The sequence below is a fragment of the Falco punctatus genome (genome assembly GCF_963210335.1).
Source record: "Falco punctatus genome assembly, chromosome: 8".
Lineage (NCBI taxonomy): Eukaryota > Metazoa > Chordata > Aves > Falconiformes > Falconidae > Falco > Falco punctatus.
In genome coordinates this window covers 56,356,684-56,383,802 of record NC_137588.1, presented here as the reverse complement: position 1 = coordinate 56,383,802, position 27,119 = coordinate 56,356,684, and positions in this window count along the sequence as shown.

The window sequence follows — 27,119 nt, the reverse complement described above, 5'->3', positions numbered from 1 at the left end:
GTAACATTGTCTCATAATTTACAAACCCCTAATGATTTCCAAAGCTGGTATGTGAGATTTACCCTCCTTTTTTGGCATTCAAATTGACGCAGGAGCTTTTTCTTGCCAACTAGAACATTCTTTAGGTGTTTTTTTTCTTTGCATGAAGTTCGTTGTGATCCCATGCATGCTATTATTCATAAATTAATTTCTGGCATCGCAATAAATTCTAGAAAAACCAATAAACCACAAACGTACAGCTAATTCTTTGTCATTTTTCTTTCTTTCTTTTTAAAAAAAAACATTCTGTGGGAAAGAAAAAAAAAAGAAGCAGTAAATGTTTGCCGAGGTGCTGGATCCACAGCATGAATTTATGTTTCCAATTGTTCTTCCTAACTTGTTGAAGAAGTTTTATTGCAGTCGACAATCTTTATTGGGTCTGTTGGGCAGGGCCAGCTTCAGAACATATCTCAGAGTGAGCCTGTGTAATACATGGAAACACATTTCCAATGACTGGTAAAACTGGGGCAGATCCCAAAACTCTGATTCAGTTTCTGCTTGATCCTAACTATGAGATCAACAGGTTTTCTGTGTGAAAAAAACTCACCTCTGAGAAAGTTCTCTGAGAAAGTTATGGGGTCCTTAACTATTGCACGAAGTAAATGTTCACATCTGCATCGAATTGAAATTTTAGCCCACCAGACATTTTCATTTCAGAAGTAGAAAGGGTTGGTCACTGAGGTGTGCATTTATGCATGCATATTGTACACCACATGCACCACACGTGCACAAACTGCTTTGGGGGATAAAGTCATACTTCTTATAGCAACTGTACCTAGTAGGCTGTCATGGGCCAGGCAATAGAAGAAAGCATCATTAACAACCAGGGGAGAGCCTGTCACTTACAGCTCATTCCCCAAGACAAAGGAAAATGTGTGTCTAGTCCATTAGGCAACTGAGATGTGAAAATAGCTCCATTTTTCTTGGTGCGATAATACAGATTTAGAGCCTCATTTCCATTAAAATTACTGGGTTGAAATGTCCACACCAGATCCTTATTATGATTAATCTATATACAGGCAGGTATGTACATATAGTAGCTCTAGCTCATCTATCTGTCTTTTTTGGCAGAGCTGGGTTCAGATTCAAATTTGCTTTGGGAAACAACAGGCAGGGGTTGTAAAGTCCTTCTCTGCTTGGAGATTTTACTCCAGAATTCAACGGTATTTAGGCACCAAATTCCCACTGAAATATTAGATCAAGAGTATCTAAGTGCACTGAGGAGCTGGGCATTTCAGCTTCAGTTCTAATGAAGCTTCAAGTAGTTTAGCTACTTAAAGAGTGTTAGTTGACTAGAAATCATAGAAGTTTTCCTGGCCATCTGGAAGCTGAGCTCATTCTCCTGCAAGTTTTTCTCTTTGAGGCTTTCATGCTACAGCTTGGGAACACTTCCATGGACTGCCATGTCCTTCCCTTGAAAGCATGGAGGCTCCTTCAGGCTTGATAGTCATTGCTGGCAGAAAGAACAGATTTACTGACAGAAGGGATGAATGAACTTTCAGTATCCTTCTTAATGAGGAATAGCCCTGCCTGGAGTTTTCTGATGTGAGCTGACTAGTTTCAGTTCAAGCATTACAGCAATTAGGAAAATCCTACTTTTTGCCAAAAGGGAAGGATTAACAGAAAGTTTTCTTTTTTTAACACTCTTCCTTCTGAGTTAGTCCCATCAAGACCCAACCAGGCCTGCAACAACACTTGGAATTGCCAGCATGCCAGGTGGTAACACTAATCCAGAGGTAAAACTCCTGCAAAGTGTTTTTCTTGGAATTCCTCACCTTGCTTACAAAAGTCGAGTGCATACAGGCTTAGTGTGTTATCCTCAGGCAGGAGGTTTGCACAGGACTGTAGATTACTTTCAGCTGACAACAAGGATAGTAAATAATATGTACTCTATGTACATAGATGTCACCCACAGTCCTCTGGGGTCAAATGGTGAAGGGTACTGCTGGGGGGGACTGCAGCACATACCAAGTAGAAGCTGCAGTTTTTCCCAGCCTCTGAGCTCGGTGTTGCTTGTGGGCATGCTTGGGCTTTGCTCTGATCTGATTAGCTTTGTGATAGCTACTGCCTTCAGTTACAGAATCTGTGGATTCAGTGATATGCCAGAGTTAGAGTTGCTTAACAAGATACAACCCATCAGCTGCACTGTAGTAACATCCACACATGCACTTCTAGCACACTCGAGCAGCACAGTAGTGCAGTTTAGCATCAATGCCTTTCCCTAAGGTCAAGTGGGAACAAATTACATCACAGATGATACAGACTATGAGCTTGTGCATGCTGAGCTCGTAGTTCAGCAGAATGCAGTAATTTGTGGCATGAACATCTATCTGAGCCTCTTGTCTGTCTTTGCTTTTTTGAGAGAACTGTGAAGGCTTTCAGAAGGAGACTCCATCTATGAATGGCTCTTAGGGTAGCGTGGAAGAAATGGGTGTGAATGTGATACCAGGAAGACCATGCTAAAACCACACAATTTGGATGGTGGAGACTGGGCAGCCACATATCTCATCACCAGGATGACACAGATATATATGCCTTACTCTGGAAAAGACTCCTTCCTTTACTTCGCTTCCTTCAGTCCATTTCTCGTGCTCCGCAGTCTAAACAGAAAAAACTGCGATGGTATCCAGTTCACTACAGGACTGAAAGCAGTGGACAGTCAGCTGTGGGTTAGCAAGAAATGATTAATTTTTCCAGAACACTGCACCGCTCTTTTATAAAACATATTAGTGTTGTTATAAATCAATGAACATGGTTTATAATAGCAATGATGCCCTTGAAATCTGTTAATACTGCAGTCAGTGGTGGTTTGCCAGAGCATTTAGTGCCCTTGGTTTCACCTTGGGCTATTAACTAACAAATCGGTTATTAGCCAGTGGTAATGACCAATTTTCTAGGGATGATTGCTTAAATATTGCCCACCTTGAAAAGAGAATTATTGCTCAACTGAAAACCGAACCCTTATTTTCAACTCGACAGAGCTAATGATCTTATCTGATTTCTTTATCTTCCTCCACCTACTCAAAGGTGGTCTGAGACTGTATTACTAGAGAACGGCTTCGCCTTCTGCCTTCTGTGACTTGAATCCAGGAAAAGTTCCATATTTAATATTTATTCCCTAAGCATCGGTGGATGAAGACAGATGGTAATGAAACCAGTGTTGCTGAAAGTGACCACAATGATAATAGATTCTTTATGATGTCCAGAAATTCTGGACTCTCAGTCTCGGCTTAAATGTAGCATGGCGCCAAGCCCGTCACCTTAAGCTTAGTATTCCTGTCATCTCCCTGACCTGTCTTTAGCCCTGATGAGTGCAGGCTGCACTAAAGGCATCAATCTGTCTTTCTCCCCCTATAAATGTTTTAAGTACCCAAAGCTGGTCACAAATGACACATTCTGCAAGAGAACCTTTGTGGGGTGGGGGCTGGGAGGCAAAATATCTAGGGTAAAAGAAAAAAGAATATTTACTTTGGAGCTTATTGGATGTATATGTTTGGTAACATGTTATACACTGGAGGTATATGCCTGTGGTTTGTGCTTTCTGCTTCTTACCAACTTCCAAAAGCAGCAAGTTTTAGATGTTTTTGGAATCAGGAACCTCTCCATTTTTTTCAGGAGAAGGGCAAACAACTACGTTTTGAATTCAGTATATGGAAAGTAGAATTTTGGTTGTTAACTTTTGAGGATCCCTTAGGATGCACCCAGGTCTGAGGACCACTGGGTGAATGAAAGGATTTTGACTAGAAGCTAGATTTCCCTTTCTTCTCAGGCTAATTCTCCTGCTAAATAAAACCAAAATTAAATGAAAAACCTAAGTGTGGTTGTAACCAGCAGTTGTTTGGACCTTGTGTGGATGGGGTGGGCTTGGAACAAGAAGTCAGAGGAAGAATTTGGGCAGCATGTTTGCGTCTTTGAGCTCCTGTGGTCTGCGATGCTCTCTTGCAACACACATGCTGTCCTGCAGGTGCAGTTTGTGCACCATGGCTTCCTGACCAGCTCAGGGCCAGACCCACCCATACTAAGGTTAAAAAAAAAGTCCATGATATCCACAGGCATGGAGGGTATTGTATGCTTACCACTTTCTTCCTCCATCAGGAATTATAAATGAGAATTTAAACCTGTGGTATGGCACCAAATGCTCTCAGCTTCTCCCTGCCAAGAAGTCTTTGGCCTGCAGAGACAGCAGTAGCTTAGGAAACAGACAAACAAACAAACAAACCCAGAAAACAAACAACAGTGTTCTGTGGACAACTAACTTCTTTTTTTATACCATCTCCTGCTTTTCTTTTATTTCATTTATTTTTTTCCTTGAAGGCTGTGCAGTTTGTGCTATGGTAAAGGAAGCTGTATGTGCAACTGAACTCAGTAAAATCAATGGCAGAAGTCCCCATGGGTCCTAGCAGGTTGAGATGTATATGTCAAATATTTGAGGAGAGGTGGAGATGATTCTCTAGCTAAAAGTGGAAAAGCTCATATGCCCATGCAGGAATTTGATGCCTTTGTTCTGTGTATTATACCGCTTCACTTTTTATGGTTGGACTTGATGATCGTAAAGGTCTTTTCCAACCTAAATGATTCTATGATTATGTTATTTTATAAAATAACAGCACTTAAACCACTACAAAGACTACAACATGGATGTAAAAAACTGTATCTTACAGGGCAACAATGGAAAAACAGGCCCACCAAGCAGGGAATGAATCTTCTAAGATGCTGATTGATAAATAAATAAATAGAATTTCTTTTTTCTTATTTTCCAAACAAGAGCAACATGCAGTGCTCTTCATCTGGCTGAGACAGCAGGAACAGTCTGCTGAGGACATTGGGGAGCATCTTTCTTGCCTCCACTCTCTATGCTGGCAGTGTCAGGTCACTGGTGCTGGGTCTTGTTCAGATTCCCAGTTCAACAGAAGTAAATAATGGATGTTGCACCAGCTGGCTGGTTGGCCTGTAAAATTCTGTTTCTAAACACAAGATAAAAGGAGAGAAAAAAAATACATGCTGTCCTGTCCATATTCCTAATACTGCTTCACTCTAAAGTATATAGCAATGTTTTTAAAAGACTTTTGTAGTGCGTTAAGCCAAAGCATAGTCATTCTGCATTGTAGGGCCATGCAATTATCTGTTTTCTGTAGTTAAATTAGGTATGCCACTGTTTTATGCAAACTAAAACACTTGTAGCCTGGTAACCATCAGTAGTGCTCTATAAATCCAGTACTAACAAACCAGAAGACTTCACTGGGCTGGGTGCAGACAGAATATAAAGGGGAAAGGGATTGCACAGTTGTGTTGCTACTGCTTTACCACAGGAGCCAAGGTATATGTTCAGTGAATGCACCTTTTCAAAGTCTTCATTTTGCCTTCAGTGAAAGCTGAGAACAATTCCCACAGAGGGCAGCTTTATGCCATTACTAATTGGATTGGAACCATCCCTCCTTAAACCAACTATCTTGAGGACAGACACTTAGAGAGAGACATCCAAAGTGACTTCTTTGTCCAGAAAGAAATTGTATTTGGAAATACTTGAAAAATTACTGCATTTCAGGAAATGAATGCTGAACTCTGCTTGAAAACTCACTAAGTGTTTTGAGCCCTCAGAATAGAAGTCCTCATAACCACTAGGCATTTTGGAAAGCCTGGTGATAGTTACCCTGTCAAACTTTTGAGTAACTATATGAAGCAGGTAAAGCTCAACAATTATTAGGTCCTTGCTCTCAAGGCAGAACAGGAAGTCTCAAGAGAGGCACTAAAATTTAGCATGACAAAGTGCAAAACGAATTAAATCATGGTCATGCAATTGAAGTTTCCTCCTTTCGGTATTCCACAGAACACACAAATGCACCTTAACATGCAAAATTTATTGCCACTAGCAGCATAGCTTCAAGAAATGATGATTTTTTTCCTGCTTTCAACTGAGTTTTTGCAAGTGTTTATGGCACTTTCTGTATGCCCCAAACCCCAAAGAATAAATTAGCCCAACAGGTCAGCAGCGAACAGGTTAACACTATGCCTTTGGGTAGACAATCTGCTCACAGCAGAGTGAAGGGGTGAGGCAGCAGTAGGGCATAATCTGCCCGATGCAGATGAGATGCTTTGTGAGAGAAACAGCTTAAAAAAAGGAAGGAGAGAGGCCAGGGGCTTTGTCAGAACCTTTTACCATAGTGAGGGTTTAAATTTCCCTTTCTGCTTTTACTTGCCTTTACTCAAGGTGTTTCTAAGATGCTTTTAACAGGTAGGATAATTTCCTTTTAGAAGTACTAAGGGCTATGATTAGGATATTGTGTATCTCTGTTCTTCTGAGTGTCCTCTGCAGAGCACGGAAAATGAAATGACTCTAATTCTTCTTGAGCTGAGGTTTGGCTGCATTTGTCTAGTGCTTCTAGGTAGGTGGTAGCTCTCATCCAAAGGCAGGCTGACCTCTTAAGAGACATGGGCTGCAGTACCTTCTGCATGGGAACAGCAGGTCTGAAGCTTTCTGAAAGTTTCTGACTTGCACAAAGGGGTGTAAACAGCACACGCAGTGAGGTTGTCCAAGAAATCCTGGACATATGGCATTCTGTGATGTGGTATGTTCTCCATTACTGGAAACTTTTCTATAGCAATTGGATGGCTTTCTAAAAGATACATGAATTCAGCTGTAGCTATTGGACTTGATGTGGAATTTAATTTAGAGGAGCCCTACGGCCTGTGTTGTGCAGGAGACTAGATCAGGTGATCAGTAGTACCTTCTGGCCTGAAATCACAACTGCCTGAATCTATAACTTATCTAGTTAAATATGGTTTTGGCTTTTACAGTGACCAGGTTGCCCCTGGCAGTGTGATTTTTCTAAACCTTACCCTAGAAAAGACTGCCAAAATCTTCTGCTACAAAGAGCACAGGCAAATACGTAGTGTGTTATACGTCTGCTCTGTGTATTTGTGGTGAGCAAAATATAAATCTTTCCAGTAAAAGAACTCAGAAGAAATCTGTTTGCCAAGTTACTTTCCTCCTTGGCTGGGAGTTTAAGGGAACTTTTTATTTTTTGTAATTTAAATGAGAAAACAATTGAATAAATTCTCTATTTCTGACCCCTGTTCTCCAAGGCACATGCTCCCACCATCCCGGGTTTTGCATAGCTTCACAGGGAAAATCAGGAGCAAAAAGTTCACTCTTAGGGCTTATCTGAGCAGGAAGTTAGTACAGAATAAGTTTAGGGGTATGTTTTAGGCACTGTAACTGTTCTGTGTTAACTCCCAGAGTGGATATTCTTCTGTACTAAAGTGCCTTTGTGCAACTTGGGTTGATCTGCTTTACAAGTGGATTAATTTAAACCACATGAAAGGCAGTCATAGTTCAGGAGTTTGTGAAATGGGTACTATGTTTTAAATTTTCATCCCCCTTTATTTTGTGCTGCTTTGCTATATGGTCAAGTCCTTACTACAGCAGCATTGATACTTGCTTAGAGTAGCAGCAGAAAATCATATTACGTTTTTTCTTCTTTTAAAAGGCCAGAATAAACTCAAAACATTGTTCTCTTTTAGTAAAACAGACAGTGAGATATTTAAGGGTTCCTATGGTAGCCTTTTGTGGTTCAAAAACCCCTGCCTTGTAGGCAGTGTCTACTGCAAACCTGTTGCCAAAGTAGTTTGGCAGTACCTTGAAAACAGGAAGGGTGAGGGCACTGAATGGCTGCTGAGCAAAGCAAGCCTATTAAAGTCCTGATGGGAACATGCACCTGAATGACACTTGCAGAAAATTTTCGTAAGTCTGAGGAAACAAATTTGTAATTGTTCTGTTTTTAAACCCAGTAGATGTTAATTATAGCGATGTCCAGCCTGTGGTCTGTCTTGGAGAAGCTCTGGCTTAAGCAGTGCATGTGCAGACTCGGGGAGGGTCCCTAAAATACTGTTATGTGCAATAACTTTGCTGATTACAGCATGGAAGTTGTAGGTGCAAGTCACCTATTAAATGAAATTTTTTCCAAGTTGATAAAGTTGTTCCTTCTGGTGTCTTGTATGTTGAATTATTTATGTTTACTGGAAAACTGTTCCAGGCAATGGTCATCTCGGTAGTGATAATTGAGGTGTGCACTGAAAGTTGACCAGTATGAAAGGCTGTCAGGGAATGAGGTGATAGACCCTACAGATACTTTAGCATGTCTGTGGCTATCTGTGAGATAGTACTACTTGTGTGAACACTAGTAATGAAGGCTCAGTTATCCCTAACTGCAGCGTGCTTTGATCTAGGTAAGATTCTTGTGCTTTCTGCTGTGTAGTGTGACATTTTGATGCATGTGCAATGCCATGGCAGAGACACAAGAGATCAGAACTGAAAGAGCAGATTCAGAATGACACAAATGCCAGAATGACACGAACATCTGGAAACTCCATTAGGAGTGTGGATTCACAGATGGTGTTAAGAGAGGGGGGAAAATTGGGCTGGAGACACCAGACGGGCTCACCTTGCCTTGGCTTGGAGAGAAAGGAGGTGGAGGGGTCAGTAGCAACAGAAAAACAATGCAGAAGATCTACTGAAGCTTGTCTCCATTCTCTCATCTCTTTCCACTGCCTTCCATTGCCTTGGCCAAGTTGCCTGATGAATTTTCCTACTCTCAGCTCTTGGCTTTTTTTCTTTGAAGTCATGCTGTGCTCCGCTCCCAGATGGCTTCTCCTATGCCCCTGTGCTTCCCCTCTGTCAAGCACATCATTAAAGCTTACTCCTTCCAAAAGGTAATTTATACACTCATAACACTCCACATTAAATATCTGGGGATTTTCAAAGGGAAACAGTAGAAATCATTTCCAAACATGCTAACTTTGCCATCATTTCTAGTTCTACCATTCTCCCTCCCCTTCCCCCATGTTTCTATTGGTTTTACTCAGATTCAAGGATACCAGCCCCAAGGTGATACTTATTTCTTAAGAGCCCAGGAGACTGAAAAAGACTATCTTCAAGTGAATATGATACGTTGCTCATTTACAACAGCTAGTGAATAGATGAAACCACTAGGTAGAGTTTTGTCTTAACAATCTGACTTAAGAACAGATTTTGATCTATTTCAGTGCTGAAGGCTATTTTTTTCTCTTGGTAACCATGCCAGTACATTCTGCAAAAGGCAGCACATCCTATCCTTTGTGTTAATAGGGAACCCACTGTTTCTGTGAAGAACTTCCTAAAAAGCCAGGAAGAGGTAAACAGTGAACTTGGCGTCCTCTGGTATTACTTTCTTCTCCACCTGTCTATAGAATCTAACATGCTACATGTATTATGTAGGTCATGAATAATGAAGTAGTTTGGCTGGAACTAGACAAAGGCAACAGGTAGGAGGGTTAAGTTTGCTATTTCTTTTGCAGACTAGGCACTTGCATTTTTTTCACAGAACAGATGACTAACAAAAACATCAATACTCTTGCACTGCTTGTGGTGTGCCAAAGTTCTTACAGTCTGTTTGCTACATGGCTGTGCTGTCAGGATAAAATTTTCAGTGATGCCAGATGAAAAAAAACACCACACTGATGTGTGATGGTGATGGTTGTTATCTTTATGATAAACTTGGTGATGATCCACACCTTTGCCCATTGCTTGAACAGACAGTAGGCCTTCTCCTTCCCCTAGCCTAGGAAACTTCTGCTAGCTTGCTTAATACTTTTCCCTCTAGTGTCCTTTTGTGATGGTCTCAGCAAAACTTTGAAGGTGAAGGTAAAACACATCAAATAAAATATTGTTGCAGTAGTGCTGGTACAGCCAGGGAGAGAGCAGTAATGAAAATAGCATGAAAACACTTGATTATGTTTCCAGCTCTGTTTGGCAGGTCAAAAGACTTTGGAGGAAACACAGGGAGACACCAAACACTGTAGTGAGCTAAATAATAATAGAGTATTCATTAGTCATTAAAAGTAATCATTACTTTTAATAATAGCATGAAATGGCAAATAGTTCCAAATGAGGCTGATATGGAGCAGTTGCTTTACTTCTCTTAAAAACAGAAGACAAAACAACAAATACAATGTGTAACCAAGCAATAATATTGTCTTTTATAGTCTCTGGCAATAAGTTAATAATGGCTCTGTGGTGTTAAGGGCTCAGGACAATTTTAAAGGAATTTCATGTTTTGGTCATCCGGGGAACCATTTTTAAAGCCAGGCTGGTCTTATTTGTGTGATGGAGCCCTGAAATCATAGAAGCTGACCTGCAACAAAAAAGCAAACAAAAAGAAGGCTTTTTGATTCTGTCATAAACATTTGGCTGTAAATCACCACCAGCCTCAGAACCCGCTTAAAAATATGATGTTATTTGACATTTTCTTAGCAGTCAACTAGAAAGCTCCAGCTCCCAGATCATACAAATTTAGTTTAATGTAAAAGTACAGTAAGTTACCCAGTGCCTTTCATGATTATATCAACAGTACTTTCTGTTGGCTGACACATCAGGCTTGTTTAAAATCACTAGACCAAAGCAGACGTGCTTTCCTTCACCTTTTTTCCTTTTCTCGTAATTTCTGAATTGATCGATTATAGGAGATTTTGAGAAAGTAGTAATAAAAAATAATAAAAAAAACTAAACAGAAGATGGACAGTATAAGTGCCAACTGTTAAATCATTATTGCTAACAACAAAACAGTGTTTTATGGCTTTGGAAATAAACAGATTTACTAACCTGAAAACTGTCTCTCTTGCTCCTTGCTGTTTTCTTCACGAGTGCAATTTATAAGAAGAAGCTGTCCGGCTGCATTTCAGGGATACAAGAGAAAGCACCTTCTGTGTGAAAATTAGAAATAGATTTCAATTTTCTTGCTGCTGTTGTAACTAAACAGCCTGTTAACCTATTTAAATAGGAGAACATACTATGTATTCCTGGTCTAGAATACATCAAAAGTAATGTGATTATGTCTGTTTTGATACAACTGTATCTCACTGCTACCTAGATGCTCTTACATGAATGATACATGGAATTAGTTCCACGTTTCTTCTCTTACAATTAGCATATTAATGTACCAGACAGATAATGCTAAAAGCCTGGATGCTTGAGCACACACAGCGCCTTCTTCATTGAGCTCCAACACTCAGCTCCTGTGAGTCCTCAGGAATGTTCTCTGCCTCCTGCTTGTCCTGGGAGCAGCCTTGACCTAGGGACCACAGCTGAGATACTTTAGGCACTTATTTACTTTGTTGGCCTCAGAAATTCCATTTGGAAAAATGGCTCAGTGTCAGGCTGGCTACAATGAGGCCTTTGCTTTTCCTCTGTATGTGTGTTGGTGTGTGTATGTACGCACATCACGGCTACATGCATTCCTTGATACATGCAGGGACAGTGTAAGGGGTTTTTAAACACCCGGCTCTTGCACACATGTTTTTGATACATGCTTGTATGTATGTTTAGGCCTATGTATACAGTATGCATGTTCATGCACACAGGCCATGTATTTGTATATGTAATGTGGAGGTTTAGACAGTCCCCCATGACTTTATATGTCAGGGATCCAGCATGGCTGGTGAAAGTTTCTAATCTTTAGTCTATCTTGGTGAAACACTAATGAACTTGTAAAAACAGGAAGCAGTGGAAAACAAATGAATTTCAGCTGGTGTTTGAAGAGCTGTCAGATCCCCTTGCTGAAATGTTTCAGAGGAACATCTTTCTGATAAAACCTCTGAGAAAAGTGGAGGAGTTTCAGAAGAGTGATTGGAAAAACAGGATGCCGACTGGCAGGCTTTGCTAATGCATTGCATCTGTAAAGACTCCAGCAACCAAACGCAGCATTAGCTATGTGAGAGCCACGGAACTAGGGAAAGTTATTACATCTGAGCGTGATGGGAAGAAGGGGGAAGGGTAAAAGCAGGCTGCTCCCTTTATGCATCTTGAATTTTGCAGTTTTTTTGAGACTTTGACATTTTTCATTCCATCTACTTTGCTGTCAGCACGCAGGCTTAATTCTAACACTAATGAACAATGCTACTTTGCTGTCCAATATCATCTTTCATAAGAGGCTCTCCAGCCATTTCACAAATGTTAAGGAAGCTTTGCAATACCAGCATGAGACAAAGCTAGGGCTTGCTGTCTTCACACAGGATGCTGTAGTGTCTGCACCTCGTTGGCAGATGTTATCCTCGTTTTAAAGTGGTTTAAATCGTGGATTTGCAGGATCCTCAAGTTTCTATTAATTTCCCCTTTTCTCCATTCCAGAGTCTCTATGACTGTTAAACTGACCTCCTGGTGTTGGCCACTGCTTTTGAGGGGCTGCCTCTTCCACTATCTAGGTCAGGAGTCTGTTGCTTTGTGTCTTAACTCCTGCTTGACCCATGCTTTTGAAAATCAGGGTAAGGGAGTGAGACTGGAGCAGGGCCTGCATGGATAAAGAAGCTCAAGAATATTCTTGGTTCCTCCAGTCTAGACATAGCCGTGCTTCAGAAAGCTAACACCCCTTAAAAACAAAGGGGTGTTAAAAGCAGAGTGAAGTGACTTGGCAGCGAGCATGAAGCCAATTATGGCAGAACTATTGATTACACAGAACCAGTCCTGGTTCTGTGGCTTTACCCACATCCTTTCAGTTCTGCTTTCACTGGAGTTGTCCCCCTGAGCTGAACTACCATCCAAGGGACATGCATGAGGGCAGGAGCCTGTAGAGTCTCAGTCATGTGAGACTCTAATACAACTTGTCAGTCTTACAATAAGGCTTTTACAAAAAAAACCAACTTTGTGTATTTTCCCTCCTGCAGTCAGTTGCTTCTTGTTTCTTTGCATTCAATCAATTTGCAATTCAGCAAAATGTTTACATGTGAGGTTTAGTTACTCAGCAAAGTACCGAAACTTCGGTCTGCAAAAAACCTCCCATCCATTCAGAGAATGATGCTGAGGATATGGACATGCCCTGTTTGACGGTGGTGCGCCCAAGGTGTCATGGTGGAGCTGAGAACTTCCTTTGGATGTCTTTCTCGAGCTGTCACAACCCTCTTTGGGGGAGAGCCTCTGAAGGTTGTGGGCTTTGTTTATGCCTAGGCATTTTCTAACATCTGAGTCACAGCAGCAGAACAGCAATTCCAAACATCCTGGTCTCCACAAGAGGATCTAACAGTGAGCCCAGGAAAGCCAAGGACGAAGCAGCAACTGAAACAATGTAAACAGGAATACATCTTTAAAACAACAAGATGCAGAAAAGTATCTAACAAAGCTGGTCTTCATTAAACCATTTCTCAGCTGTCTCTTCCAGCCATTCCCACTGCTGCTTCAGTGCATCGTAGTTCCTTCTGCTCCAACAGCCCTTCCCTGGAAGGCAGATGCTTTTGTGGGTGAAGCATCAGGCTGGGAGTTGGGAGACTTAGTTTTGCTACTGAGTTGGGCAAAAGCAGTGTCACGTTTTCCTTTTCAGCGCCTGTCCTATGATTCTTACCACCCCTAACTCCCAAAGGCTTGTGTTCATGCTTAGTTTTATGTATGCAAGTCGCAGCAGCTGTAGTGGGTGGGTTTACATGTGTGTGTAAGGTTGTATGGGCAGGCTGAGAGCAGCTCTTCCACGCAGAATCTCTCTTTGAGGAGACTATTCAGGGCATAGCTCAAAAAGTCGCTGCTCTCACTTCTGAATGTCAGGCAGTGTTTACAGAGATATAAAAATATTTTTCAGTCACATAAAAATATCTACTTCTTAATTTCTGTATGCTGTGCTCCTTCCATAACCAATTAATCATCACAATGTCCTATGAAAAATGTAATTATCTCAGTTGTCATTGTCCCATTTCACAGGCAAGGAAAACCCTGAGGACACCTTGCTGTATTGTACCAGTATTTTGTTGATCTCAGTAAGCTTGTGTGCCTCTTAAGTACAAGACAAGATTTACAAATCCTACCTTGGTTCTGGAAGGAAATATATGATGAAATAGATGATGTGCTTTTACTTACAGAGAAGAACTATTTTCATATTTCTAACATACTGCTTACTTGTCTATCTGTTGCTTTGCTTTGATCTGCTTCATCTTTTTGAGGCAACTGGCTTCCTAGGGCGAGGGCTGCCTTCTGTTAGCTGATTACATGCCATGTTCTAACACCCACTCTAACCCTGGCAGGCCCGTCATGTTCTGCAGTTGTTATCTATTATTTTTGATTCGATAAATGCTTTTGTTTATCTTTTTATTGTATTTGTGTGATCACTGGGCTGTTTGAACAAATTGCAATAATGATGCGTTGCATTTCTTTTATTCAGACTGCTGATATTTTGATAGCAAAAAGTCCACTTCTATGAGACGTACTTTGTTAATCTGCCAAAAATAAGGGAGAGTTCTCGGCCATGTAGAAAGGTGATGGAGATGTCCATTCACAGCTCTAGAAAACATGTGTGCTTCTAACAGTAGTCAATGCAAAAATGGAAATCTGGAACGATGTAAAAACTTAGGTTTTTTGGTCTAAGACTCTAGGCATCCAAGTTTAGAAAGAATTTTAATTTTTGAACCCTGTTATTCAGTATCTGTCGCACACATCCGACTTCACACTATCATATTTGTTAGTACTGTCTAATGCTGGCTTTGACTGGAGATCAGATATTGGATGAGGACTTTGTCGTTGGGTGGTTCTGGGGTTGTGTCCCTTGATGTTTGCTTCAACCCCATCTTAACTGCTGGACCCCAGTGAACTTAGACTCTTAGAAATGGCCATGGGATGTGTGACGTTAACGCTGCAAATCTGTTTTGCAGTGAAATCCTCTATTGTTCTAGGTTTGAGGCCTTGAGAATTCTCTCCATCAGAAAAAATAATTTGCCAGATGGCTTAATGAGCCCTGTGCATTGACGGTTCTATATAAGGAGGATTTTTAAAAGCAGAGGAAGTGTATTTTTGGCAGCTTCTGTCATTTAACGATTTTCCTGCTCCAGCTACCTTCCAGAAAACTGATAAGTGTATCCTCTTCCCATCTTTTAAATTAGAGATGAGCCTCAGTACTCAGTCCAGTCTATATATTTGGCCCAAATCCAAACACTGAACATGGCAGATTTGGGGAAAGTTCTAGTCCATGTGTAAAGCCATGCAGGTTACAGAATCTTTGGGTCTGCTATTTTGCTTTTGTTCGTTAAGGATTTAAAGGTTTAGCCCGGATTTCTATTATTTAAAAAAGCATGGATGTGTGTATATAACGGGAAAGAGAAATAGAACATTGTCTTGAAAATCCTCCAGTTCTAATAAGGGAAACAGCTTTCTCATAGGTTCCCACATCATCAGTCAGCTCATCACATGCATGCTGCTGCAAGACATTTTTCTTGTAATGAATTGAATAATCGCATCTGTTTCTCAAGCTTGAGAAAAGTTTAAAAAGTCATTAACATTCTCCCGTTTACATCATTGGCAGAATCTACTTTTTTTTTTTTTTTTTTTTTTTTCCCTAATCGGCATCTCGGCAGTGTAGACACGTGTGCATGTGAAAAAATGTGTGTGCATGTGTGTGCCTGCAGCTAAAATGATGTGCTTGTGTTTGCATCCACTTCCACACAGGCAGGCGGCACTCAGTTCTGCACATGCACACAGTCCTCGCTTGCAAGCATGGGCACAGCGATGGACTTTGGGTACAGCAGTGCCTGCACACACGTCTTCTCCGGTAGTTCGGACTCTTCCCATCACAACCACGTAGGAAACTTTCCGTGTGGCTGTAAATCTGCTCGCAGGCACATGCCGGCAGAAGGCACGAGAGGGCAGGCTTTCCCTCCGCTGCCTTCCTCCGCCTGGGATCTCGGCTATTGTTATGTTTATGCAAACAGTCTTTGACATAATAGCTTTGAAACAGTTGAAAATTGGATTGTGCCTTTAGGCCAAACATTCAGACCACCACCTTGGCTATATTCATCTGCCACAGTAAATTGGGTTCAGCGTTGGCTCCACACACTGTATTTCAGGGAAAGATTACAGCTTGGCAATAACTTTTGTACAGGAAAGACAAATGCAAACTCCTGGCAGAAACATTGGAGCTGTTTAGTTGTGCAACCCCCTATCTGGAGGAATACAGATTGTGCTGAGAATTTCTTTGGACATCTGAGGAGCAAATAAAACAAATTCCCAGGCTGGAATCTCCATTCTTTTCTTTTTTGGCTTCCTAATGCAATCTAATTATGGTTTAACCTCCTGAAATAAATACCTAATAAAGGATGAACCTATTAGAAGAGTAAATTTACTGCCCACTAGTTAGCAGAAATTCTTGCCGTGCTCCCTTTAAGCGATAATGTTATTGGGATTGAACATTGTTTGACTGGTTAATGGTCCCTCTACTGCAAGACAGATTATATGGAAAATAAAAGTCAAAGTGAAGCCAGTCACAGTATTAAAACCCATGGTCAAAAACACTTTTAACACAGAAAGATGTGTTGAAAAGAAGTGAAAGGGTAACAGCCCCTCCAACAGGGGTTCAGCAAGAATCTAAGCTGTGGTCTGAAAAAGAGACAATGTTCCCTGGATTCACCGTAGTCAGTGTCGCAATTAATTTTCTACAGGCTGTGTTACTATTTTATTGCGCATTTAAAAAAGTGAAGGTTTATTTGGGCCTGATCCCAGAGGCAATGTGCTAGTTTCAACCTTTTCCAATTCATCCTAGCAGATGTGATGTGTCCATGGAATTTGGGGCTATATTCTTCCCTCTATCTCCAAGAAGGGTAGGGAACCAGGTGGAAAGGAGGAGATGGTGGCAAGCACTCTGAGAGCTGTCAGGAGGGATCTGAAGGTGAGGTTAGGGTGGGAGCAAGGTGAAGGCTGGGGAGAGAAGAAAAGCGGCAATTCCTCTGGCACTCTTTCCTGCCGCATCTCTAGTTTCCATCGTGGTGCTGGCCCATCAGCGGATTAATGAGGCCATTGACTTTGCCAGGGGTGGAGAATATAAATAAAAGCAATTTCCTGGCCTAGCTCCCACTGAAATCTAATCCAGTGGGAAGAGAAAGGCTCTCGTCTTAAGAAGGCGGCTTTTTTAGCTTGGGAGGTGGCTGAGCTGCTGATAAGTTTATTGTGAAAACAAGATTTTTTTGCAAAATACGTATTTGGCTTTCTGAATTCAGGCTGCACACCAGCTACTTGTGGTGTGCAAATGAGGTGACACATGTATTGTTAGCAGGAATGAATAATAACGGGTGCAGTAGAAACACATTTCTTGCATGAGTACCTAAATGTTTCCTGGGCTGGAATTTGCCCAGATCTCGTTATGCTGTACCTGTGGAGGTCTCCCAGTCGGTTGATCTTAACTCTGCTTTATTCATTGCATACACCAGTCTCATCCCCTGCTTTTAAGACTACAGAATACAGCAAGAATTTTACCTCCCTAACACGTCGTTCATGCTTCTGAATGAAGCAGTCCTCTTATGTTAGCATTGGAAGCAGTAGTTACATTTAAACAAGACATAAAGCAAGCATGAGAAACTCTGCTCATCCCTCATTGGTTATGATGGACCAAATTCTGAAGCAACCCCCCCCCCATGTTCATGTTTTAAACAGGAACTCTGAGCACCTGCCCTATGATAACTGGCCTGCAGTACCTTCTGCAGTCAAGAGACATCAGCTTAGAGGGAGCGTGACAGCAGGTACATTACACATGCTCTGTTCCAAGAAGAAAATGTCATAATTAGCCCACTTGACTTTTTTTTTGCTTGTGGGTAAAATATTTGCTACTGGACTTTGCCAGAAAGCAGAAGTCACTAGCTGAAAATGGATAGGAAGTCACACATAATAGGAGAATCATATATTTCTGTAGTACTGTGGGGAAGTTTTGCTGCTTGAAAAAATGCTTGTTTTACAAAAACAATTAATCTATTTTTCTGTCTCGGGCTGTTTCCCCCAGAAAGGAAAAAAATATAATCTCCCTAGATGTCTTTGGTATGGTCCCCCCCATTTATCAGGCCTCTCGCACTGAATAGAGTAGTATTTTTATGGACAAAACTTGAGTGAGCTGGCTGAATTTTGCTGTAGCAGACTCTGATGTGGTAAGGCTCTTTGTCATATATCACAGTCAGAAATCATTTATTATCCTGCGTTCCTTTGGGAAGAGACTGGGGCAAAAGATCCAAATTCTACCTTTCTTTTTCCTCAAGTGTGTGTTTTATAATCATCACTTATTAGCAGGATTATGGTAGCATCTAGGTAATCTTGCCAGGATCGGGGCATTATTATGATGAACAATGACAGAAGTCTATTCATTAGAGTCCAGAGAAATTGTTTTGCTTGGCTGTAAAAGCACTTGGGCCAAGGAGGTCAGACAGCTTTATTCAAAGTCTTCTGTCCGTGTTACCAACTCTCGTGATATTATCAAAGTCTCCCACCATTCTGGGCTTTTCAGTGAGCAGCACCTCCTGCTGTCATGTGAGTCCACAAGAAGCTCAGCCTTCATTAAATGAGAGAGATGATTCAAGCCCTGTTGATTTCAAGTGAAAAGACTGAAAAATATGGGAAGAAGAAGGCAAAGAATTACCCACTGGAGATATATATATATATATATATATATATATATATAAATACATATACGTATTATTTGTAAAATTTTCTTTGAAGGTCAGCTTTGTACTTTCTTGGAGCCTGACTCATTGGAGATAGGACAGGAAGGGACCTTGGAAGTCCTTAGCCCCATGTTTTTCAGTCTGCAAGTCTGTGCTCCCCGTGCTGCTGCAGAGCAGGAAGGCAGATGTGAAACACCTCTTTGTGTGACTCAGGGCCCTGCCAAGGCATGAAGGATTCCTCATCATTTGAAGGAGGTAGAAACAGTGTGGGCTAAATACTCCGTAGTTATTTACTTCATAAAGCAAGTCTCTATTTCAGTCTAGCCTACCCATCTCAACAGGATGGCTATTCCTTTTTCATTTAGAGGGTGAAAAGTTGGGAGCCGAGAATAAGTAGAGAGAGAGAGGGGCTACGATAAAAATACTTCTTTCCTCTTTCTCAAGATTGCCTTTACCACAGCCAAACACACACGAATGCCACTAACTGTATCTCATTTATCCTTGGTTTCTCCTTTCCCCTGTCTAGCCCTTTTGTCTCCTGTCTCTATGGCTTGTCAGATATATTTACCCATCCAGGCTCCCAGGCTTTTGCCCAACTGTAGCAGTGCTTGAAATGCTCGTTTTCAGGAAAGCACTACTTCCAGCAGGCAGCAGAAAGATCTGAATTAGAATTGACCGAAAGAAAGCAATTCCCTTTACTGGAGGTTTTTTGATAGCCCCAATTTCAGTTTTGTTCCACTTTTGGAAGGTCCAAACGGAATCTTTTCTGCCAATATGATCTCCAGAATAGAAGAAACCCTGAGCTCTCTTTTTTAGTCCCTTTGAGCCACAAATGCTGGGACCCCTGAGGCCCTAACTGATGGGCAGAGCTTGCTGAAATGCAGATTGCCCCACTCACGGGAAACCAAAATTGTTGGAACAAATGCTGGAACAAAACTCAGGAATGAGAAGGCTTTCCATGGACTGGAATTGCCAGTTCTCAGTTTGTTTTGTTCTCAGAAGACTTTGAAGCATTTGGGTTGATGTTTTTTGGTTTTAGAAACAAAACAGCTGCCTGGTCTCCTGAGGCTGTGCCAGGAGTCCCCCACTCCCAGGGGCCCTGTTGTGCTGTCTCCACACTATGTTCCAACAGAAAACTATTTCACAGGAGAGTTTCCATCCAGTTCCACTGGGAACATCATCTCGGTTCTAACGAGCCTGGTACTACCAGGGGGAATCCCGGAGCCCATTTCGAGCTCAGCTTAGTTCTTATTCCTTCTTGTTTGAATCTTTGCCTTGCCATCCCAAACTACATGTGAAAAAGGGCCTCGTTGTCTGCGTAGAAGCTTCCAGGCTCAGGGTCTTCCTTCCTATTCTGAAAGCCTACAAGAAGAATTTTCAGTCCTGTCCTTTCAGGCATTTTCCTCCCTCTTTCTTTCCCTTCCCTTTACAATTAATTAGCTAATAATTTTGCTACTGATCCATTCTTCATGAAAAAGCTGAATCCCGTTTGTTAGATCTGGTCAGAACAAAGGTAGGAGAATTTATGTCTTAATTTTAGTTCATTATGGCAGAGAGCATCCCACCCCATCACTCTTCTTCTCCCCCTCCCCTTCCAAGCCCTCCCTCTATCTTTAGAGGATCAGTTATCACTTTGCCCCTAAACTCCTCACACTCTGCAGAGGCATTGGAGGAGCCTTCACTGCCCTTTATCTTCCGCTGCCTCATTAAGAGAAATGAACCTGAGTCTGAGAGAAATGACACAAGGGAAATAAAAATATAATCCCTTGGTGCCACCTATAATGAATTGTTATGAAAACCATGAAAATATCTGTCTGCAGATATTGTTCTTTGATTTGAAGTCAGTGTTGTAAGCGGTAATTTTTGTCATTAAATCTGTTAATCTGCACAGCGTTCCTCATAAGTTTTTATGAAGAAAAACAGCCCTGCTGCCTACATGCTCATGCAGGGAGCTTCTGAGCAGTGCTACATGGACAGGGTGCCTTTGAATAATTAGCTTTAATTATAGCCAAGGTGGCTGTCTGTCTCAGAGATGGGACTGTTTCATAGCAGCCTGCTGTCCACTGTCGTGATGGGATGGAATGAACTGGTTCATCTGAACCTCACTGACACGTTACTCCCCCAGCTGGCTGATGGTGGGGTGTGGGCATGTCCCAAAGCACTGAGCCATATGTGTGTGTGTGTGTGTGCAATTAGCCACAGTGATTGTCCTAACCATATGCTTTTGCATTTGGGATGGGTCTGTAAGGGATCATTGCATCCTAAGCAAAGATGAGCTGTGGTGAGCAGAGGAGTGCTACAAGTATTGGTTTTTTTTGTCCTTAGCTAGATGGCACAGAGCTGACCTCCTTCCTGCAACCCATCTTCAGTCTTTCTTGAGTGAGGGTCCTCTTTTGCCACATCTGAGTGCTTCCCTGAGATCCCAGGTAGATGCTTTTCATGCTGTGCATTTCAAGACAGGGCTGTAGTCAAGATAAGGGAGGGGGGTTCCTGCAGCCCCTTTCATCAATGCAGTAGGATTATTGTATGCATTTCCAGTGCACTCACCATGCACTCAGAAGGAGTGAGCACTCTGGAAAGAAAACGCTGTTGTCAGGGAAGGTAAAAAGCATGAGAGTCTTCCAGTGTTTAGATTGCTCTGAAAGGAATTATGGGCATAAATGTTTTCCTGAGTAACTTCCAGCTGTTACAGAAGTTTCATTTTGTGTCTTCAAAGCAATTATCTGCAGCAAAAGAAGGTGGAAATTAGAGTAGCTCAGCAGGGAAAATGGGGAGAGATGGGGACATACAAAGCTCTGCAGCCAGGAATCTGCACAGCCTCCCTTCTGTGGTCACAGCCCACCACAGCCTCTGGCCTTCACAAGCAGGGAAGTCACTTCTACATAGCACAACTTAGAAGTGCCCTTCAGAGAAAACAGGCTGTAGGAGAGAGTGTAATGCAAACTCAGAACCTGGATTAGCTGGAGGGAGCGCTAAATCTAGGGCTGGCACCTGAGGTTGTTGCATGCTGTGAATTGGGAGAAAAGGGTGCACACACGGACTGAAAAGAGGCCCCTCTGCCTCCTTGTGAGGCTGACCTCACTTTCCCCCAGGGCTAAGGATGCCCACATAGGCATCTCCTTGCCCGCTGTAATGGGAAGCCAGTTTTGCTGGAGATCTTGCTCCATTGCAGTTAAAGAAAGGAAATCCCAGGTCCTGAAGGTGTTAAGCCTCAAATCATAGAATTCAAAGCAGTCTCCAACCATTAAAGATTTCAGAGGAGAGCTAATATAAGAGGAAAATCGGACTTTGGAAGGTTTTGTACACTTCCCTCAAAGAATTACCTCCCTGCTGAAAATAGGCTATATGAACCTGCAGTCTGATCTTGTAAGGATTCCCTTATACCCATCAGAAATGAGGTAAAGCCTCAGTGCTGATTTACACCAAGCAAAGGTTTGGCTCATTGGCTTGACTTCCTGGATCTTAGCACAACCACAGACACCCTTGTGCTCTGCAAACATTTAGGTTCCCATTTGCAGAAAAGATGAAGGCTGAGACCGATCTCCACTGACTTTGCAGAGGGACCATTGTGAAGTGCATGAGAACAGAAGCAACATTAGAGACTTAAAAATAGAAATAAAAGACCAATAAAGAGAATGAGTTAATAAATCTTTCAAGACACTAAGTTGATGAAATAATGAAAAGAACTAGCAGGAATTGCCACAGCCCCTGCCCCTTATAGGAAGCCTCTTCCCCATTTGGTCTCTGCTTTAAGAGCAGAAGGGATGTAAATAGCTTATGATTCAAGGCGCAAGGCATTCATTGTCTTTTCTATCCTTATGTAACTGTCCACTCTGAAGTCCTGCTATTTTACCCTTAAGTATCTGGAACTAGGCAGGATTGAATATAAACTCCTGTGCAAACCAGATCAGGCAAGATTCCCGTATATAATGCCCATAATCTCTGTAGAGAAAATCAGTTATGTTTCCTGAAATTCTCAATAGCATTACTAACACCAGGTCTTTTATATAGGCAGCTTGGGGCTTTGCGAATTCCTGAGAAGAAGCTATTGATCTGCTCTGCTTCAAGGTAGAGGGCTCCAAAATTTGGCACATTACCCTTTATACTCCGGGTAGAGCAGCAGTACAGGACAGGCAATTCTTTCTTTGCTTCTGATATCCTACAGCACAGCAAGAATTTTCCAGCATTTTTTGGGATGCAAGAACAAGATGGTCAGGGAAGAGGGAGGGCTCTGCAGACACCATTAACATGGTAGGCTGAATCTGCTGACAGTAAGTCAATGATTCTTTCTGACATGACTCTAAGGGTAGCAGAAAGACGTCTGTAGGATGACTCATGTTAATGGAAGAATGGTATGTATGACTTGAGATTTAGGACAGATGTCAGGTTCAGAGAAGTGTGGTGTAAGGAAGATCATTTTTATTGGCATAGTAGCAGGAGACAACTTGTCAGAGTGATGTTGACTCCTTTTTTTCTATTGTTTTGGAAAGTACCGTTGGAAGATGGCAAATGGAAAGGGCAGAGGAAGACGTGGCAACATCCCCAGCCAAACGGAAAAGGTTGCTTTCCTGCAGACAAGTAGACCGTGTGGTGGTGGTGATTCCATTACCTTCAGTTTGCAAAGGAGCAGCCTTGGAAGACTTGGGAAGAGGGTCTTTACTGTCTCTCAGGGTGGTTCCTCCCTCTCAGGCCTGCCTATGTGTTGAGTTTGCACCATTCCCATGTGTTGACTTAAATAAGGGGCCTATTTTAAACATGGCAAACCTCTATGCAGGCATCACTTCAAGGCTTAAGAAATTCTCTTTCTGCCTTGCACAAGCATGCTCACCAAAAGAAGTTAAATATTAGTAAGTCTAAGTTTAAAATATAAGAGAGCAACCCACAAAGTTAAATCAGCCTTCTAATGAGATCAGAATATACACATCATCTTCTGCTTCTGCTGCCACTGATTTCAAGCTCCTGGGCTTACTTTTCCTGCTTTTGAAGAATGCTAAGTATTTCAGGACAGCTTCATGGTCCAAGAGAGGCCCAGTGAAGACATTAAGCAAAACAGTGATACTTCCTTTTCTTTGTTCAAGAAGTGTATGTGGGTTGCATTCTTAGCTTCATTCTGGTAACTATAACAGTAAGATCTACAGTAATGACTAAAAAAGCCTTTGAATGAATTCCAGTCTCTCCTCCCACCTCCTGAAAGCTGGGGTGAAGTTCTATCCAGCTCTCATTGGGAACAAGAAATTCACCCAGGCACTTTAGCAATATTAGTCTTATTTACATAAAGTCAATTCTTAATTAATACTGATGTACAATCTATAAGGCATGGATCACAGAGCTCTCTACTTCCATTTCCATGGGTGACCTGCACCCTATCCCAGACCTTATTCTTTTCTTGTTGCCTCTTTGGGCACATGACATTTATCATCTACCACGATCTCTGCTGCGTTTTGTCCCTCCTGTTCACAGAAATGATTGCAGCTGGAATTTGAGTGGAATTTCCTGCTCTCTCTGGTTTCCGTGTTCCCTCTTGCCATGGGGTCAGGACAGGAAGTGGGATTTTGCAGAATATTTTGAATGCAGTGTGGGAGACTTAAGAAAAAAGTGAGGTTAAAATGGTATCCACTACTGCATCTGTAGATGTGCCAGTGTTTGTTCCATTGTACTGCTGTTTATAGGGTCTTATGTTTTCTGTACACAATGGGATCCCGATTCATGATAAGGCCTCCAGACAGTTATGCCTTATACAGATAACATTAGGAATGCACACAATAATTTGAAAGTTATTAGCTAAGTAATAAATTTCACAAGGCTCCACTGAATAGTCAGTATTGTAATTTGCAAGCAGAGAAGTGAAGACCTAAAACTCAGCATGAATTGCTGGCTTAGAAAGAGAGAAAGAACCCAGGACAAGGATCACATACCCTGAACTCCTGGCTGGTAGGCACCCAAGCATCTCTCTGTGCCTTCAGATATATCTGCAAGTGCCCTAAAAAGACGTTTCTTCCATGGGGCTGTAACAGATTCCAGAGCCAGTGTGAGCTGAATAAACAGGTGACACAGTATATTCTGTATTACCTCCGGTTGCCATAGCAGAATGACACCTACAGACAAAGCCTTAGAGTTGCATTGTCTTTTTTGTGGATGGAAGAGGAGGAGCAAGATGATGTACAAAAAGGGGAGCTGGATACAGTCTGGGACTTGAAAGCCACAGGGTTGTATCCCTTTTCTGCCTTCTCCATTGTGACCTTGTGTTTGTTCCTCATCTGGACAGTGAGGTTTCTCCTCTCCTCACATAGGCATTACAGGGATGAATGTGTTACAGGTTGTCAAGTGGCTAACGTGCCAGGAGATTGGAGACCTTACAGTACTAGCCATTGTGAAGGGCTGTTGTGCATCACATCTCTGTCTTCCAATGTCCACTCCAACTCTTGCAGCTCAAATAGCCAGGGTCTGTAAGCTGTAAGGATGAACCAGCTTCCCGTACTTTCACAGCAAGAGTCAGGCTCTGAGCCATGGCCAGCAGAATCTGGCTGAGAAGCGTGGGAAACTTAACAGTAAGAGAGCAAATCTGCTCTATCAAGGGCTGTTTTCCTGGGGCTGCAATTTCTGATGCATCCAGCACATTTTTTGGGTAATCTGCACTCCTGGAGCAACATTTGAAAGAGTGGAAAGAAAAGTATTTTATCTTCAAAAAAACAATTCATCCAACAAACTGAGAGGGTCATGTCAGTCACTAACAAAGTAAACGGAGCTCCTCAGGACTCAGACTGCCACCTTTTGCTGAACCCATTAACTGTTTCCTTAATGGCAGAAGAGTGAAGTGGATTTTCCTCTTCATTACTTTTAGAGTAGGATATAGGTTTTTAATGTTGATCCTTTCAGAAGGAAGGAATAAATTAATACTTCAGAGGGGTTTTTTTCCCAGGCTAATCTTTATGTCAATTCAGGAGATTCACTTCACCTTATTTTCTCTTGAAGTCTCTATTTATTTAAGTTCGAAGTAGATAGTTTTCCTTCAATATCTCATTGTAACCACTTCCTTTACTAGGACAGTTAAGGGATATTGACGTGATTGTTGTAGACATGCTTTGCTCAGCAGTTTCTCCACCGTGAGTTGTTACAGTTTTCCAACAATCATAATTTTGAAGTGTTTCAGACTACAAGTCAGGCTGGACTGAACTTATGGGAGAAGCATTCATTTAGGGTTGGTGCTTGTGCAAGCCCTAGGAACAGCTATTAAGAAGCCAATAGCTCTGACCCAGGGGAAGCAATTGGGACCTGCCTGTTGCAATCACTTATTCCAAAATTGTGGTATTTGCTTATTTAGCCAATCAACACACCTTCAGTTCTACATTAACAGTTGAGACCCACTGGAAAATTGCCCTAAGGAACAGACAAACTTACTGGCTACTCTTGTCAGGCAGATTCATGGGACTTCTACCAAATTTCTGCCCTGCGCTCCTTCCATTTCATCTCTTGGTCTGGGGTATGCCAAAGTGTGCTGGGCAATAGCAGGCATCCCATAAAGGCATCCCTAGAAGTAGCTTATAAACCTGTTTCTAAAATAGCCCTGCTTTGTAGGCAAGGAGCACTGTGTGAATGATTTTGACAGACTGTGAGCTATTCCATAGATGAGGAGTATGATCAAAGTGCACAGGGCTGGTGCAAGATGACCTCAAAGTTTGCTATAACCATTGTGTAGACAAAACCTGAATGGCAGGAAAGCAGCATATTTGTAATGGATGAACTTGAATGTTCAGTTTTCCCATATTAGATGCAGACTAGGTAGATGGAGACTGTCCAAACAGGCAAAACTGTTTCTTGTCTCATTGTTCAATAGTGGTTCCTGCTGCATAAAACCAATGGCATTACCTTCCTGACTGGCTAAGGGGGTCTGAGAGGCAAGGTGTCATTTCCACTAAAATATACAAACATTGACCATTTTTCTTTAGCATTTGGAATTTTTTAGTGGGATTTTGGACAATATTTGACAGCGTTGACATATGGGACAAAGTCTGCATGAAGTTCTTTTTAATAGACTTTCCAGGAAAAAATGTTGACATACTTAGTGGATTTTACTTGGGGTAAATAACTTGATATAGCCATGGCTGTACAACATCATGGGAAAACTGAGTACTGCCAACTGTACAGCACTTCTCAGCTGGATTGCAACTGTTACCTGTGAATTACCCTGCTGTATGCACATGTGTTATTTCTGCTTCCTTCTCTCATGGTCCTGAATTAGGACTTCCCTCCAACACTTCTGCGAAAGAAACGCTACTATCTCGCTGTTTTCCACATTACTATCTGTGTTTCATTATTACTTTAAAATTCTTATTTTCACCCCATTCCAATGAGATAAACTCTAGTGTTCTTACTTAAGATGTAGGGAATTAAGGCCACAGAAGTAGTAAGGGCTACGCTCACAAAGACATCCAGACATCTAATGTCTATTTGGTTCCTAAAGGGAATTTACTTGTTGATATCTCTTTATGGACTAGGGTCTGAAAAACTATTTGCAGAGACTAATTTTCAGGTGGAGATGAATATTGCCTTACAAAAAACCCAATGAAATTTATGTCCTGTATGACTTTTCCAAAATCCTTCAGGAAGCCTGCAACTGAGCAAGGCACTAGATTCACATCTCCTGACGCTGAGCTGCACCA